The sequence below is a fragment of the Nymphalis io genome, chromosome 25 (genome assembly GCF_905147045.1).
Source record: "Nymphalis io chromosome 25, ilAglIoxx1.1, whole genome shotgun sequence".
In the NCBI taxonomy this organism is placed as follows: Eukaryota; Metazoa; Arthropoda; class Insecta; order Lepidoptera; family Nymphalidae; genus Nymphalis; species Nymphalis io.
In genome coordinates, this window is record NC_065912.1 from 4,844,727 (window position 1) to 4,863,073 (window position 18,347).

Genomic DNA, 18,347 nt, shown 5'->3' on the forward strand with positions numbered 1-18,347 from the left:
CACCCTTCAAACCGGAACACAACAATACTTTTTATAGCTGTTTGGTGATTGAATATCTGATGAATGGGTGGTACCTACCCAGACGAGCTTGTACAAAGCCTTACCACCAGTAAAACTTATCAGTTAATAATTTTATGGTCCTGCGAGTCACACATGACTCATGGTTATTGTTTGACTGTTATAGAGATGCTATGTTTCTTTCAAAAGAAGCCTCAGAGGAGGTGGACCTGGCGAAGCCCCGATAACGTGACAAGGAACGAGATAGACTTTATCATTTCGAATAAAAGGCACATATTTAGAGATGTTTCAGTGATCAACAGGTTTAATACCGGAAGTGATCACCGCTTGGTTCGAGGCACTCTAAATATCAACATAAAGCCGAAAGATAGAGAATGATGACGTCTACTCTCCGACCTACCATGCTCCAAGCTGCTCAAGGTTCCGAAAAGTTCCAAATGGAACTTCAAAATCAATTCACCGCGTTGGAAACCATAAGCAGCATTGATGAGAGAACCGACACGCTGTTCAAAATACTGCAAAACACATCCCGCAAGTGTTTTCCGCCACAGAGAAGAGACAACGCACCAAAACTCTCTGCTGAGACACTCGAGTTAATGAGAAAACGACGAGAACTACCATCGTTTTTGTCAGATAAGGCCTTAAACCGAACAATAAAAACGCTGACGCGACGCGATCTCCGACGCTCCAATACCCGTGCCATCAAGGCTGCGATTGAGCAAAATCCGGGATCGAAAGTGTTCGCTCGCAAGTTTGGGAGGCCGCGTCTGACAAAACTTAAAACTGAAAATGGTGGAGTCGTTACCTCTAGGCCTGAGATTGTCGGAGAAGTAGAGAGGTTTTATGGGCAGTTGTTCTCTTCAAGATCGGATAAACCCGTGGGAATCAGTATTGATGACCAGCCCGTCTTATGCGCCATTACTCCGAGGAGCTCCCGGTCGTTGACCAAGGCGAGATTAGGGCGGTTCTAGAACAGCTTAAAAACAACAAAGCTCCGGGAGATGACGGAATTACAACAGAGTTGCTTAAGGCAGGCGGGACTCCGGTCCTGAAAGAGCTAGCAAGCCTCTTTAATTCCGTCATCCAGCATGGCAAGACCCCGGAAACGTGGAGCGGGAGTGAGGTGGTACTGTTTTTCAAGAAAGGTGATAAAACCCTCTTGAAAAACTACAGACCAATCTCCCTCCTGAGTCACGTGTATAAGCTGTTCTCAAGAGTCGTCACGAACCGTCTCGCCAGACGACTTGACGAGTTCCAGCCCCCAGAGCAAGCCGGCTTTCGATCAGGCTACAGCACCGTGGACCACATCCATACTGTTCGGCAGATTGTACAGAAGACCGAAGAGTACAATCAGCCGCTGTGTATGGCATTTGTGGACTACGAGAAAGCCTTCGACTCCATCGAAACCTGGGCAGTGCTCGACTCATTGCAGAGATGTCATATCGATTGGAGATATATCGAGGTACTGAGATGTCTGTACAACGCCGCTACAATGACTGTCCACATCCAGGACTGTAAGACGAAGGCGATCCAACTGCGCAGAGGGGTGAGACAGGGGGATGTAATATCCCCGAAACTGTTCACCAACGCGTTGGAAGACGTTTTCAAAACGCTGGATTGGACTAGGTATGGAGTCAATGTAAACGGCGAGTACATCTCACACCTTTGATTTGCCGACGATATCGTCATCATAGCAGAGTCGCTGGAACAACTCACCGAAATGCTGCGTAGCCTAGGCGAGTCTTCCCAAGGTCATGTTCAATAGGCATGTCGTGCCGGGACCGATATACGTCGAGGGGAAACCTCTCGAAGTTGTTAGTGAATATACCTACCTAGGACAGATAATACAAGTCGGTAGGAACAACTTCGAGAAGGAAGCCGATCGAAGAATTCTCTTGGGATGGGCAGCATTTGGCAACCTTCGTCAAGTCCTCAAGTCGTCTATACCGCAATGTTTGAAGACGAAAGTCTTCAACCAATGCGTCTTACCTGCCATGACATACGGTGCCGAAACGTGGACACTAACTGCGGGACTAGTCCACAAATTCAAAGTCGCTCAGCGTGCTATGGAGCGAGCTATGCTCGGAGTATCTTTGAAGGATAAGATCAGAAATGAGATTATCCGGAAAAGAACCGGAGTCACCGACATAGCTTGCAAAATTAGCAGGCTGAAGTGGCAGTGGGCTGGTCACGTATGTCGTAGGACCGATGGCCGTTGGAGCAGACGAGTCCTAGAGTGGAGACCGCGAATCGGCAAGCGCAGCGTAGGGCGCCCTCCAGCCAGGTGGACCGACGACCTTAAGAAGGTGGCGGGCACCAACTGGATGCGGAAGGCGGAGGACAGGGAGCTTTGGCGCACCTTGGGAGAGGCCTATGTTCAGCAGTGGACAACGATTGACTGTTGATTGATGTTCTGGTTTAAAGGTTGAATATCTGATTTAGGTAACCGATTGTTTGCGGTGCATTGATTATGTAAAGAGTATCATATAAATTTTGTTGTGTCGGTATGGGCCAAGGTAATCACTTAGCATGAGATGGCGCATGATGAAATGGTTCGTAAGCTCGCTTGTCTGTCATATTAATTAATGTTTTTTTTATGGTTATTACAATCATGTCTCTTCAGTTCGTGTATTAATCTTATCAATGTAATAAAAGATCATAGTTATTTATATAAACAGTAATAATTCATAATCATAAGTAGTAATAATCATTAATTGCTTCTGTTCGAATATACATAAATTTAATCTAGAGATAGATTTATTTTTGGAATAAAACATGTAATATGAGAATTAATTAAAAAAAAAATAATATTAAATATTAATTTCTAGCCTTTATATAAATATAAGCTTTTTGTCTAATAATTTAAAATTATATAATACTGTTATGTGTATAATGTATTTGACAAAATAAAATAAAGATATCAAATAATACAATTCAATTCTTCTAATATTTTTCTAAAATATAGCGAATATGATAAATAATGTAAAAATGATACCGTATTGCATCAACTTGCAAGTTCGTCTTAGAAAACCGAATCAAATATGTAGCCGTCACGGGGCGCTCGTTAGTAAAACATTGAAATTGATGGTTAATGAAAAAAAATATATATATAGATATAATAATATATAGTAACTATGTATATTGTATACGCGCTACGCACACACATAAGAGCAGAGAGCGACTGTCCAGGGGGGCAAGTCGGCATAGGACCCAGTCTCACTTTCAAGGCGCGTCAATAGATATTTTATATCAAAAACTATTCAAAATACACTTTACTAAAAACGCGTACAGAGTTCTTTGAACAGAAAAGAATATTATTCAAATGTATTCTACACAAGTTCCTATCACTTCCTATTTCATTTCTATTACAAATTGTAATTATACATGAATTATTTATATGATCTATCATGTGGATCGAAGTTCTTCAATTCAGTCTTTAATCGATTTGGGGTTGAATTTTCTACGATTTCTGTTTCAAATCTCACTAACTTGAATATACTAAGTAGCTAGCCTGTATATACTATTTGCTGGAAAACTCCTATCTGTAATGACACTAATCTTGTAATATTTATTCATCAAGCTCTTCTATTTCTGATTGGTAAATATACTATATGAATAAAATAATATAGTGATTTTGATTGATGTAAATAATTTTATGAGCATAAGGTTGACAGCAATTGATTTCTTGCTCGAATGTCGTAACGAACTTGAATTACGATTGTGAATGGATTGTGTCGAATGTTTGAAAATGATTACTGCAATTTATTGATGCTTATTTCAGTTTAATATAGACATAAAGTTAAATTAGCTAGAATCGAGTTAGCTCGGGGGCAGAAATAAATCTCTAACCATGTTTGTGAGTCAGTACCATTTAATTTTCATGTGTTTTTATTTTAGAGTTTCAAATTCATACCTTTGAAGGATCCTGCATGTGTCGAAAGTAATCCTACTACATGTGTCACATGACTGACAACGAGTTACAACAAATACCGACACGCGGTAAAGCAGCTGGGAACAGCAGTGGGACATTTTACTTATCCGACTTTACTTTTTTAACTTCTCACACGAGTAGTGCTTTCAATCTGTTTGATTGATATAAACGATTCCGTGGTGTTTGTCAGGATTCCAAAATTTGACGTTCGTAAATATTATGTGATAGATAATTTATACCACCACTAGCACTTTGGTATCAATTTTACATTTCATTACAAACACAATAGATATCCGTGGCAACAAATTTCAGTGGCGGCTTATATTTTTAGCCTCGTAATAACGTTGAGAGGAAAAAGTTTGGCGTGAAAACTGATATTTCACTGTGATAAATGAATAAACAAAATTCAGCGCTAGACTTGCTTGGCTTATATTTGGATTTAGTGTTTTTTTTTCTACACTGTTATAGTAAATTTTACTCTATAGTTTGAAGGACAATAATTAGTACATTTTTTTATAATTATAAAATGTATTACATTAAGTATCTTATGTAACGTCCAAGTTAGGACAATTAATGTTTATATTTCAGGGATTCTTGCCAAAATTTTCTTAGCTAAATCATAAAACATTTCAGTCTATTCTGTTTTTGATCGTTCATATATTTAAAAGAACTTTTTTAGTACTCGATATGGTAAAATTTTACAAAGTAAATTTATCTATGTAAATTACGAATTAAAGTTTATACGCTTTGTACTTGTCTTTGAAACTACTGTTTGAATACCTTTTTCATCAATAGATACAATAACATACAGTTAAGGTTCAGGTATATTGTGTATGGATATTACGTTCAAATTAGCTAACTGAAGGGTGACATGAGAAAATGTTTCTAGAAGATATTGTATAGCGTTCAATGTGTGAATCGATAAAGTTATATAAAAATAACGTATAAAAGTGCGTGACAATAAATGGCCCAGCGGTTGAAAACTTAACCTTTGCTTAATTTGAATTTTAATTGATCTCATATTTCAGTGGCAAATGAAAATATCGTCATGTGTCGGATAAAATGCTCCCACATGTGTATTTACTAACCCGTTTGTTAGCAGCGTGACGGAATGTTCCATGTTATAAGATTGCACCCAGATTAACGCTATAATTTCGACTTAGTGAAGATCGATTTTCTTGACATCTCATTTCATTTCCAATTTCAAAAGAAGTTTAACTATTTCGAAATTCAAATTACTTCTCCACTTTAAACTCAACTTTGATATAATAATCAGTGCGATATGTTTTACATGTACATAAATTAGAAGTTTTGATCAAATAACCTCATATGTTTGTTAAATTTGTTGTCATTGTTTATTTTAAACATAACCGAAGTATATATTAATTAAGGGGTATATGAAACCGTAATATTTTTATATTAAGTAACGATACCCTCTGAATATTTAGTATATTTTTTTTAGTATTTTATCAAATTATGAATAGTAATAAGCATTAACAGAAATAAAAGCTTTTTTGTTTCGTAAATATAGTTAATATTTAACTACCATGTTTTTTTTAATGTTTATTTATTTTTTTTTATTTTAGGAAGACCAACAGTTAAGTCTTCAGAAATAATTAAATCAAAAATACATAATAGAATAATAACAAATACATAATAAAATGATAAATTAATTAAAATTTTACGCAATATGACCAAAAATAATAAATAATTCTGTAAAAAATCATTAACATACAATTCTATTTGAGGTCCAAGGTACAATTCTATTAATTTTACATTTTATTTCTTTCAATGGCAAAAGAAACAAATCATGTTGCTTGTTCTTTATTCATTTACCCTAAAAAACTGACCATTAGAACATTCGTAAAAATATTCGTAAATAATTAGTTAATAAAGGAATATATTTACTACAAACAACAAGGTTTAAAATCAAAACGTTAAAAAATAGGTTTGATATAGTTTGCCATATTATTGTTATTGTAATTATAAAGAAATTTAACAAAATAAAAACCTACATAAAATATATCTGATATTTTATTTTACAATATATAATATTGAACGAAAATATACTGTCATGTCTCTTCTCACGATCCACTTACTCGTTATTTTGTTATCATTTTTAATACAAATATTATTTATTTTGTAACCAAATATCTGTAGAGTCGTATTGAATTATAATTACGAAATACTTAAAAATGTCTTAAAATAGCATTTTTAAAAATAAACACAACTGAGACGTGCCTTGTATCTTAGAGCGTTGGTTAACATTCCATTTTAAAATAAAAAAGAAATTCAATACACGAATATCTACACAGACACAGTTCTAATAATTATGGATTAGTAGCTAGTTTGTTGACTTCATTATGTTATCTATAGTAATATAAATAATAATAATGTCCTCTGGACCGACTTCGGCCACGGCGACCAACCTCAAGTGATATTAGCCAACTGCGCAGGACATATTGTACACACTTCCAAACTTCCAGACTTCGGCTACTGAGAATTTTCGACAAAAAGCCCATTATTTTTTTATTGACCTAACCTGGGAGTTGAACCCAGGACCTCCGGGTCTGTGACCTTACATCTAGCCACCAGTTTTGTTTTTTTTACGCTGAAAAAACGCGTTACGCGTTTCCCCCACGGGAAAAGGGGGGGGGGGGTATGTGGGGCTCGCCGGTGTACAAGGCGTCGAGTGCGCCCCGAATATCGGAATACCCACTAAAAAATTAGCGGTACCCTTTCCGTCTTAACGAGGAGCGCCACGGGATCGCTTTCGCATGCTACCGTGACTTCTAGATCCACCTGTCCAAATTAAAAAAAAATTAACATGAGATGGCTCATCATAGATAGTATATTAGACTATTTTGATAGTATAAGTATATGAATAATGCCGGATAATCAAAGCCTGTGATAGGTAAACTGCAATCTCTTCCTTACTGTTATAGCGTTAAGGGACGGCAATCCGACACAGCTGCAGTCATAAGGCGTAAGATTAAGGCTTTCGTGCATTACTTAATATGGGATTATAACAACAGCATTTTGGAGTCCCGACTTGGGACTTCGGTTTTAATTATTATTACTTTTCATATTCAAATTTAAACATGGAAATTTATAATGTGAACGATCTTCAAACTGTAGCGTTAGTTTTAACATTTAAATTGGTTATATTTTTCAAAGTTCACGTTTCAATTACGATTTTAATTAAGGTATTTTTTATACATGATATTCACGTGTATGTTGTTTTCGTCAATAAATAAATAAATAAAAAACGAATGGTAACGACGTTTTTATATGATAAGTATTTTGTTTTTGATTCAGCTTTAAATTTATGAATTGACAAATATTAAAATAATTTAAATCGAAATATGAAGTAATTTGTGGTTTCCTTTTTATTACGTGAAGTTTATATTTTATTATATATGCGAAAATATATAATTAGAGCAAATGTTAATAATTTCAGTGATATTATATATATTTAATTTGATTGTTATATTTTTTACGATGAGTAAAATGTTTTAATCTAGTAATTTTATATTTGACGCTAACGTCAGAATAATAAATATTTACATTCGAGTTTACTCTTTTAATATTCATACACACGTTAACCTGTCAAAACTTGCTAACGTCATAAAGTAATTAATTTATTATACATACAGCGACAAATTCAGTCAATCATTCAGATTTAGTTCAATTATATATTTACTGGAAACATTCAGTGACGTTTTAAATAAGCCTAATATATAATAATTATTAACATTAATACTTGAATGTGACAGTACGGATCGCGCGGTTTGATAGGTTGGATATTTGACACCAAAGTCGTCCTAATGGTATAGAACAGTACTCTAACAGCTTGTGAATGTCCCACTGCTGGGCTAAGGCATCCTATCCTTTTTGAGGAGAAGGTTTGGAGCTTATTCCATCACGCTGCTCCAATGCGGGTTGGTGGAATACACGTGGCTGAATTTCAGTGAAATTAGACACATGCAGGTTTCCTCACGATGTTTACATCGTCAAGCACGGGATGAATTATAAATACAAATTAAGGACATGAAAATTCAGTGTTGCTTACTCGGGTTCGAACCCACGATCATCGGTTATCGGAAGCAATGCCACATCCTTAATTCAACTCCTTTCTTTGTACGTGTACATAATAAAAGCTTCGAGTTAAGGCAGTACTTGACGCACAAAGCGTAAGGACTATTATATTTCTGACTAAGTTAAAATACGAAGTAGGTCAAAGGGGCATTTGCGGAAGAAATTCACTTTTTGTTGACCGCTTCAAGAACGCTGTGATATATACCTGTATTAAATCCATCTCTTTCTTGCATATTGATACACTTAATAGGTTCACTCTTTCTACATCATACGTACGGTTTCAAATATACGAGTTGTTGTATTATATACTATTTTGTTTTAAACAGTATTTATCTTATAATATCTTAAGCATATATTCGTGATACTAATAAATATAAATAATAAAATATAGTTTCAAATAAGAATTTCTGTGCTGGAAATCCGAAAAGTCGGAACACAAACAACCAGACCGTGACACCATTTACAAATATTTGTCTGTTACTATAAACGCAAATTAGATAGACCATTTCGGCATTAAAAGTGCTTTCTTTTAATACAAACATTCTTTCAATTTTATAAAAATACTAATACTATTTTTTATGTAATTCAGTACTCTGTAGGTAGACGTCATTAAGTAATATTTATGCTTTTTCACAGGAACAAGTAATCTGATCTTATCGCGGTTTCTACATTCGTATCCATGGAAATCCATTGGTAAGTTTATTTTTCCTTTACTATTACAATTTTTTTCTTGTATGTATATCTTTTTAGTGTATCTTAATTCTTTTAATGTTATTTTAATTTGCTTGGATTTTTATTACCAGGCAGCATCACAATCTACGTTTTTAGATAAAAAAAATGTTCAAGATATGGTATTCGTCTCCAATATATTGGTTTGCGTTTGAGTCCAAATGACTTCATTGACTCGGATATGTGCCAGTTGACTTCAGTTCAATTCAGTTATTATAATGTAATACATTTCAGATTTTAGTTTTTGTGATTTTAGGAGAAACTAAAATAAATAATAATAGAATAAACATATATTTTAATTTTTTTAACGATTCAAAGTGTAAATGCTGCTAGCATTCTTGCCACCATTTCAAGCGGTCATGATTTGTACAGTAGGTATTTTTAATTTTATTTGTAAATATTTAAACCTTTAATACTACTTTATTACTTAAAATCGAAATAACCTTTTTTTTAATTCAAATAACTTTATTTCATTTATATCTTACGGAAAACAGTCGAGTATTTTTTTATTTAGAACTGCTTCAATCAAATATTTGCCACCAGAGTAGTCGTTTTTACCAAACCCTAACCTATTATAATCCGTAAGTCATGAAATTAAAAATAGTGGCATTTTGCCAATTCTTATATTGCGCATTCAATTATTTTTTCCCGATCTCGAAATAGGTTTTATTCCGTTTGAATTATCAAATGAATCGGAGATTGATTTAATCTCGCTTCATAAAGAATGCAAATTCAATGATAACATTCATTCAAAACTAACTTTTTGACATAATTTCATGGCGTTATTGTTACCTTTATAGAAAACTTTCTATTTTATAGATATCTTATCTGCAGTTATGTATTTAGTTGATTTGATTTTCTCTTATTTATTGGCCATGTCGTTCTATCTCTAACTATTATCTCAACCCGTGAGTGTCATAAGAGCAGACTCGAATAATCTTCGTTAAGCGCGTCTGTAGCGTACTTTGCACGTAGATTTATGGTAGAAAATTGGTGGCAGTCTTGCTATCTTATGCAGAAAGCACTTCCGTCACCTGAAGCTCCTTAATCCTCCCTAAAACCACCAGCAAAATTCCCATTCCCAAAATAATCATCACCACTATAACGACATGTTATAGTGGTGGAGTTTATTTATAATTATTTATTATACTAGCCGCTCTGTACGGAGATAAGAGTTAAAGGTAACGTAATGTTATATATTCTATAAACTTTCCGTATATAACGCGAAAAATTAATTTTATCGGTCAAGTAGATTAAAGGGATAATGCAAACAAACTTCAAACTTTCAACTTCAGATTTATAATATTAGTATTAAGAAAATAATGTATTGATAGTTTTATTATTTAATACTAGTTTTCGCCTGGGTTTTAAGGAGAGGGGGTAAGGTATTATCTAAAGTCTTTCCTTTGTACCAAATTTCATCAAAATCGGTTCAGTGATAGCAATAATATAAGCTTATTATATTGATTGTTACATTTATGTTCAATACATGAACTTTAAAAAGAATAAAGAACTATATCCAATAATTACAAAAATGCACATACTATTAAGAAAGTACCAATATCGGTTGATATATTCTTATATTCTACATATTATTTCTACAGATGCATCATCTGTATACTGTAAGTAATTGAATATTACGTAATATTCTAAACTTGTAATAATCTCACTCACACTTGTACGTGAAGTATGTTGCTATTAATTTGCCGTATCAATCTATTTGATTGTTATAATCCAACGTAATAGTCACATAATTTGATTTCAAATTGACATAGATTGCGGGTAAGCAATACGGTATTTGCTTATTGGTATGATTTCGTAATTGTTTCCAGAATTTTGCTTTAAATAATTCATCTTTAGAAGGGGAATAAAATATTTATGATTTAGTTGAAATAGCTAGTTGAAAAGTGTCAGTAATGTTTTTATATTTTTGACATTGTCTACGTGCAAAATTAATAACCATATAATTCCAATTTTATTTGAAAACGCCTACTACTCAATTAACGGTAAGACGGTAAAAGTGGTGGTTATAAATAAAGACGACATACGGGCAGCCTACGGACGTGAAAATCGTCGGCTCGATTCGGGTTCTTGGGCTATTGATGTAGCAAATCATAATACGAGCTTTATGCTTTATTGGAGGAGATAAATGGGCATATCAGTTATTTGCAAACAGGCAAAAGTTTTTTTAACTATTTATTTAAATACTCAACTAAATACTGGTATATAACATATAAAAAATCAAGTAGGCTTTTAGACGTTAAGTACATGAATCCATGTTTAGTTCTAAACGCAAATTAAAATATCATATTATATTTTATACTGTTATGTATTTCAAACACCATTAAATATGATCAAGATATATTTATTGTAATAATGCAAATACTATTGTTAAGTCTTAACATATCCTTATTAAAGCAATTAACTCGATCTTTGGAAGTGATCGCGAACCAATGAAGTGGTTTCGAGGCACGTTATTAAAAGTTTGACTATCTAAGGAATTGACGATAATGGTCGGTGAAAAAAGCCGAGATGGTCCAGTGGTAAGAACGCGTGAATCTTAACCGATGATCGTGGGTTCAAACCCGGGCAAGCACTACTGAATTTTCATGTGCTTAATTTGTGATTTTAATTCATCTCGTGCTTTACGGTGAAGGAAAACATCGTGAGGAAACCTGCATGTGTCTAATTTCACTGAAATTCTGCCACATGTCTATTCCACCAACCCGCATTGGAGCAGCGTGGTGGAATAAGCTCCAAACTTTCTCCTCAAAATGAGGAGAGGAGGCCTTTAACCCAGCAGTGGGACATTCACAGGCTGTTTCGGTTCGGTTCGGTTCGGTCGGTAAAAGGTGAAGAATTTTGATTATCTTAACAGCAGCAGCAGCAGAGTTTTATTATGCGAAGCTCTTCCAAAAGAATAGTTTTTCATAACATATTTTTTACTTAAATTTAATTCAAGCATTTTTAGTACTATGGTATCGAAAAATGAAATCAAAGCACTTGAACATATAATACATAGGAAGTAAATTGAGCCAATATGACCCTGTTGGTCTAACTTGTGACTCTTAGTCAATAATTGTGGATTCAAACCCAGGCAAGCCTCAGTGGTACTCAGTGGTAACTGATTTTGTGTGCTTAATTTGTGTTTACGAAGGACAATCTCACAGACAGATGAAAAACAGTGTGGTGATTTCGCTCCTCAAAAGAATACATTACGGGCTGCTAAAAATTATAAAAGGAATATTATACATGATAGAAATGACAACAAATTGCTTTAATCGTTTAAAATGTATAAAGATTCATTAAAATTCTTTCTTTAAGTACTCAAAGACAAATTTAATAGAGCAAATGTCTGAATTGTCTGAAGCGCACTAGCTTACTTAATTTTCTAAGCTTTACAAGTCGGAATGTCTTTGGAACTACTTGATAGTTCTTAAAAGTTCACTGATCCAACAAGTCTTAAGTAGTTGAAAGATATTTTAATAAATAATTAATTTCATAATATTTCTTACGCGTATTGAAGCGGATTAAGTAAAATATTATTTTTTTAAGAGGGATATAAAACAATATTACTATTTTATATAATATTGCAAGTAAATCCAGTTCAAAGTTAACAGTAGAATATTTTATACACAACTATGTTATATTTTCAAGGAGGACTTTTATTTGAGGACTACGAAAAAAAATATGTCTGCTCTTTTTATCCACTGTCATATCATAATTAATAGAACTACACCACAATAATTATTATGGTGTGGAATAATTTGTAATGGCCATAGTGTATTGGTATAGTCGTAAATAGAAAAAGCATAGAAATGAGATCGCGTATCACTTAACACCTTAGCTGTGACATTTCCACCAATTTCAATAAATTAAGTACTTTTGCTAAAGTACTCTCATTATTATTTTATAACCGCGTTTCAGCTAATCAAGTTCAACTAACACTTTCTCTTTGATTTTATTCTAATGAGTAATATAATCATGTTTTGATATAACGTAATTTTATAAATATAACTGGAGTCGATGATGGAATTAATTGGTACTTCCTTCGAATGCAGTCTTCATATTGATCAAAGACTCGTTGGTATTACGATTTGTTGTAATTATTAGCTCTCGGATACATACGATTACTGTACCATCTAACGTAATTTGAACATTTGTGAAGTTTTAAACAAAATATTTATACTCAAACTAGTGTTAGTATATTTTTATAATAAGCGTTCAAGTTGTATGATTTTCTTAAGTGTCATAATTAATGGCAGATTTCCATGTTTCGTTTTTTACTTGTCATTTCGTCATATTTATTTTGTCTCACATATCTGATAAATAAATAATGATATCGATTTTAAGCGTTTATGTTCAGAATAAACCTAATATTATAATGGTCTCCCATTAAATTTGCATTCAGTTCGATTTATAATTGATGTTAATGGTGGTAGGGCTCTGTGCAGCTCAGCGTATGTGAGTACCACCCATAGAATAACTACCAAACAATAATACACTCTATTGTAGACAGTTTTATGGTTATATTGCAGTTAACACAAAAACACTCACCATGCGGTGGGTCATTTCGTCATATTTTATTACATATTAGACAAAAACACCCACCATGCTGTGGGTGTTTTTGTCAGGATAACTACATATAAGATCGATTGCGCAGTAACACATACCATGTGCTATAGTGTATATTTGTTATCCTAAAATAGACTTAAGAAAAGAAAATATAAGGTTTTCTTTATTCAGTAAATTATAAAACATTGTTCTATATACTGGATGTATATAAATAAATATATTTGTCATCGCTCTCGGCGTTACGTCGACAGAGGCCACAGTGAACGTACGTGTATCTGTGTATTTACGAACAGAAGTCTTGTGTTTTTTAATTTATTCTAAACAACTAATACTAAACATCGCAAACGTTACGTTGTACCGTACAACCACAACTGGATACACGTACTATTTTTTATTGTCTAAACTAATGATAGTAAAGAAATTATTTCATTTCATCATCACGCATAACTTAAAAATCTTATATGACTTTAATTTAAGTAACTGGATAATACTTTCAGCTCCATTTTATTTGATAACAGTGTCAAATTATTTTTTGCGTCTGTTGCATCAAGCGTGTATTGATTGATGGATTCCATTATATATTTTTGTTTGTTTTCGCAGCCTTTGTTTAGTTAGTCATTTGTAGTTGTGTGTACTGTCTGTGTATTTAATAAAAATATGAAATAAACTATACAACCTTTTTGTTTTTATGAACAATCTAGGTTCGTACGGACTTATGATTTCATCGTGCAAAAACTTTTTTATTGAATTCAAGGAAAAAGTCAATAGAAAATACCGCCTAAACAAAACTGTCAAGCTTTTGATTATTTTAACAATATTTATGTTTGTTAAGCAAAAGGGTTTATCTTGGCTTTGAATCGTTTTGATCTAAATAGTTAACATTCAGTTACATTTATTTTTAGAAAGGTGGATGTTTTATTAAATTAATGGTGTGTCCATTTTTAAGGAGAAACGGACCAATAGGTAACCGTGATTTTATGCTCGGAAATACGGGCGGGAGTGTGACACAGTTATATTTAGGAATGTGAATTTATTAATTTCAACATACAATATTATCGTGAAATAAAAAGAATTTAGTACTCTGACCTTGGTGATCATACTTCGCATGATTTTAATTAACTTGGTTTAGCTTCACTTCTAGTTATTCCAAAATCTACCGTTAATCTATATTCAGAGTAAGCTCTAAAATTGAAAGTTGTAACAAAACTTACTAAATAACTTGACAACTTAGATCGCACCTCGGCTATCCAACCTAATATGTTCTAACAACTAAAGTACCTTTCATCTGATTTGCTAGTGCCAAGTTTCGCATTTGGTTACATTTATAAATTAATTAGCAGTTTTTGACTTTAAGTAACAAGTAAAAAATAAGAAAAACAAGTAATATAAATAACATTACATAAACATACCATAGATACATACCATATAGATTATATCATAGAAAACGATAAAACTAACTTTATATTTTATAAATTGATACGTCAATTAAAAAAAAGATTTAAAAAATATAAATATGTCCCCTCACTTAGTACAAAGATCGTTTGAGGCTTTTGCAACCGGCATTAAGAATACCTAAACGTTGATTTGTAATTAAGATAGTCGTTTAATAGTTTATAACCTATGTATATTCTATAAAACTAAATTATATAATAAAATAATGGACGCAAAAGTGGAGAGGGAAATGAAAAAAAAAATTGTTTTGATTTTTATACAACAACCAAAGTGAAAAATATGTGCTTGGTAATAATTGTGTAGCGGCTGTTTCATAAAATACAGATTTCGCTCTTTTTGCCATTATTGATTGGACATTCGAAGAAGAAGACACAGCATTGTTTAACTAACCACCCGCTAAAAGGTTTATTACGGTTTTTTTTTCACCGCAAAGCACGATATGAATTGTCGACGAATTAAGCACATGAAAATATAGTGGTGCTTGCCTTGTCTGCCTTGCTTGGTCATTGTATATTGCCATAAATATACGTTTTATGATACAAGCAAGTTGCCACAAATTTAAATATCAAAAATTTCTTTCTTCTAAGCTCTTAATGGATTCTCTATGTCACATATATGACAAAGCCTTAAGACAACACTTAACAAGCAACCTTTTAGACCGTAGAAGCATTTTTATCATCTAACATAACCCCTAGAGGGTTATTTTATTCAACAAGTGGGCACTTCTTGTTGAAATCCATGTTGAATATTTAAGTTGCTTCAACCCTAAGGGTGGATGATGCTGAGAATTTTCAAGTAGTGCTCAACCGTTCAACAAGACGTATTATTAATGCAACAATACAATGTTTTCTTACGTTATATCCTAGAGGAACTACGCTATTACCCTTTTTAGCAATAAACTCGTACGAATAAGTACTAAACAGATTTTTTATTTAAAATTTCTCCAAAGATATATATCCGTGTGATGGTTTATATTTGGTTGTTACTAGTACTATATAATACTTTTTTTTAAGTACAATTTATATAAGTAAAGGAATATTAAATACACAGTATATAAAACAATGATACCATATATATTTTAATGATATATTTAATGGATATTGATATATCAAATATTTTATGTTGGTGTATAATTTACCTATTATATTTTAATACTCGTAAAAACTTTTTTCTTATATATTGTTTAATCTTTTATCTTATATTTAAAATAAACTGCATTTTCCTAAGATTGTCTGTGAGAAATCTCTTTAAATTTCCATGCAAATTATTATTTTCTTATTCCTTTTATCCTATCGTTGATGTTAGATGTCCACGCTTTTGTAACATGTTATTTATATGCGCAATAAATCATAAGAAATTTTATTCTTTCTTAGTCTTGAGTAGAAAAGAAGAGATGTATTTATACAAAAAAACCGGCTTAGTTTCTCTGAGGTGTTTATTTCGGAACCGGTGGTAGATTTACGACAATGACAACGAAATGTCAAACATCGCTTACATAGCCAATGCGCCACCAACCTTGGGAACTAAGATTTTATGTCCCTTGTGCCTGTAATTACACTGGCTTACTCACCCTTCAAACCGGAACACAACAATAACAAGTACTGTCGTTTTGCGGTAGAATATTTGATGAGTGGGTGGTACCTACCCAGACGAGCTTGCACAAAGCCCTACCACAAGTAATCATCAAGGGGCTGAATTAAAATAGATATTAAAAAGTGTGATAATTCTTTATTAAGTAAAGGTTTAGGAATAGGTGAAAAGAAATTTTATCGAGACTTCGTTTGTAACGTTCAGAATGAAAATTCGCTTCTTAAAGGATTGTTATTAAAAAGTCCTATATAAAAGTATTGATTAAAATACGGAACTCGCAGGAGGTTAATGACTATGAAAATTATTTTGGCCGCTTTTATTACTGTTTCCTTTTAGTCGATCTTATTTCAAGATATTTTTAAAGTTATCCGTTAGTCATAGCGATAGGCAAAATTGACAGCAAAACAGTCTAATTGACGAGTTCTATTTAAAATAAAACATTTTTAATAAAAATACTAGTGTATACATATGTATGTATATTAATTGCCATTACGATCGATTGAGCGGTATATAAGACGTGCTGAAGCGCCACCTTGTGGTGAGTTACAAAAAAGTAAAAAAAAGCATGAAAAATTTCATAACGTACTCGCATGATGATGAAATTGACGCATAAAGCGCGTTCATGGTACCGATCATCATCAAACGATGCCTATGTGTACTAACTTCATTCTTCGTTCTTTGACAATTGTTATATTTTTTTCATGACGAAAACAAATTCAAAACGAAATTAAATTTAAAACTAACAAGGCTTAGTACATTACATTATATTGAAAAGAAAAAGTAAATAAAAAAATATGGTTGTTTTGCTTTTAGTAACTCGCAAATATTTACTTAAAAAGAGGCAGTTTTGAAATCACAGACAGATAAATTTATCTACTAACTATAAATAAACATTCGATTTATTCATTCATTTTAGTATACGAGAAAGACAAATATAGTTGCAATTTTGTTATAAACTTATAAGCGTTCACAAAAATATCACGAATTATATTATAGCCTTCTAAGGTCTGACTTGGCTAGTTTTCAAATAAGACCTTAAATGCCGTCATTTTCTTTTCGGCAACGTGGACACAATAAACTTTATATCGTTTATCCATCTTTAAGCAAAGCTATAATAATAAAAGTACTATATCAGACCGCAATTTGACGAGCCGTTTGGCGTGGTTGGTAGATACCTGCCTTTCACGCCGAAGGTTATGGGTTCGATTCCCACCCAGGACCGACATTTGTGTGCATAAACATGTCTGTTTGTACTGAGTCTCGGTGTAATTATCTAAATAAGTATGTATTTACAAAAGAAAAGTAGTATATGTAGTATATCAGTTGTCTGGTTTCCATAGTACAAGCTCTGTTTAATTTGGGATCAGATGACCGTGTGTGAATAATGTCCCAGGATATTATTATTATTATCCAGATAAACATATCATCAAAAATTATATTAAGTTCATTAAATTTACTTCGTGGTGGCTTTGTGCAAGCCCGTCTGGGTAGATACCACCCACTCATCATAAATTCTATCGCCAAACAGTAATACTTAGTATTTTCGTGTGAGTGTAACTACAGGCACTAGAGACATTACATCGTTCCTAAGGTTGGTGATGCATTGGTGATGTTAAAAATGGTTAATATTTCTTACAGTAACAATGTCTATGGGTGATGATGATTATTTACCATCAGATGGTCCATCAGATGGTCCTGATGCTGAGTCGCTAAAAATTGATGTATACTTTATCGAAACTAAGACACCAACAACAACTTACGTGCATTTGTCAAAGACACCAATGAGAACTGCCATCTGTTGTAGTGACCTTAATATTAATAGAAAGTGAGGAATAATTTCGAGAATGTTCTTCTTACTGATATTATAAATCAATACTTACAATCAATCATCATGAAATTTTGTGTACATTTTTGCGAACAATTAGTTGAAGACATTCTATTCTATATCTAGAAC

At 32.9% G+C, this 18,347-nt stretch overlaps 1 protein-coding gene across 1 annotated transcript in view; it reads left to right on the forward strand.

The window, feature by feature from the left end:
- Window positions 1–18,347, forward strand: part of LOC126778140 (5-hydroxytryptamine receptor 1-like) — a 140,798-nt gene that overhangs the window by 37,945 nt on the left and 84,506 nt on the right. Inside the window, exon 2 of the mRNA XM_050501555.1 lies at window positions 8,684–8,740. The gene's annotated coding sequence lies outside the window, so the exon portion shown is untranslated. The remainder of the gene's footprint in view (window positions 1–8,683; window positions 8,741–18,347) is intronic.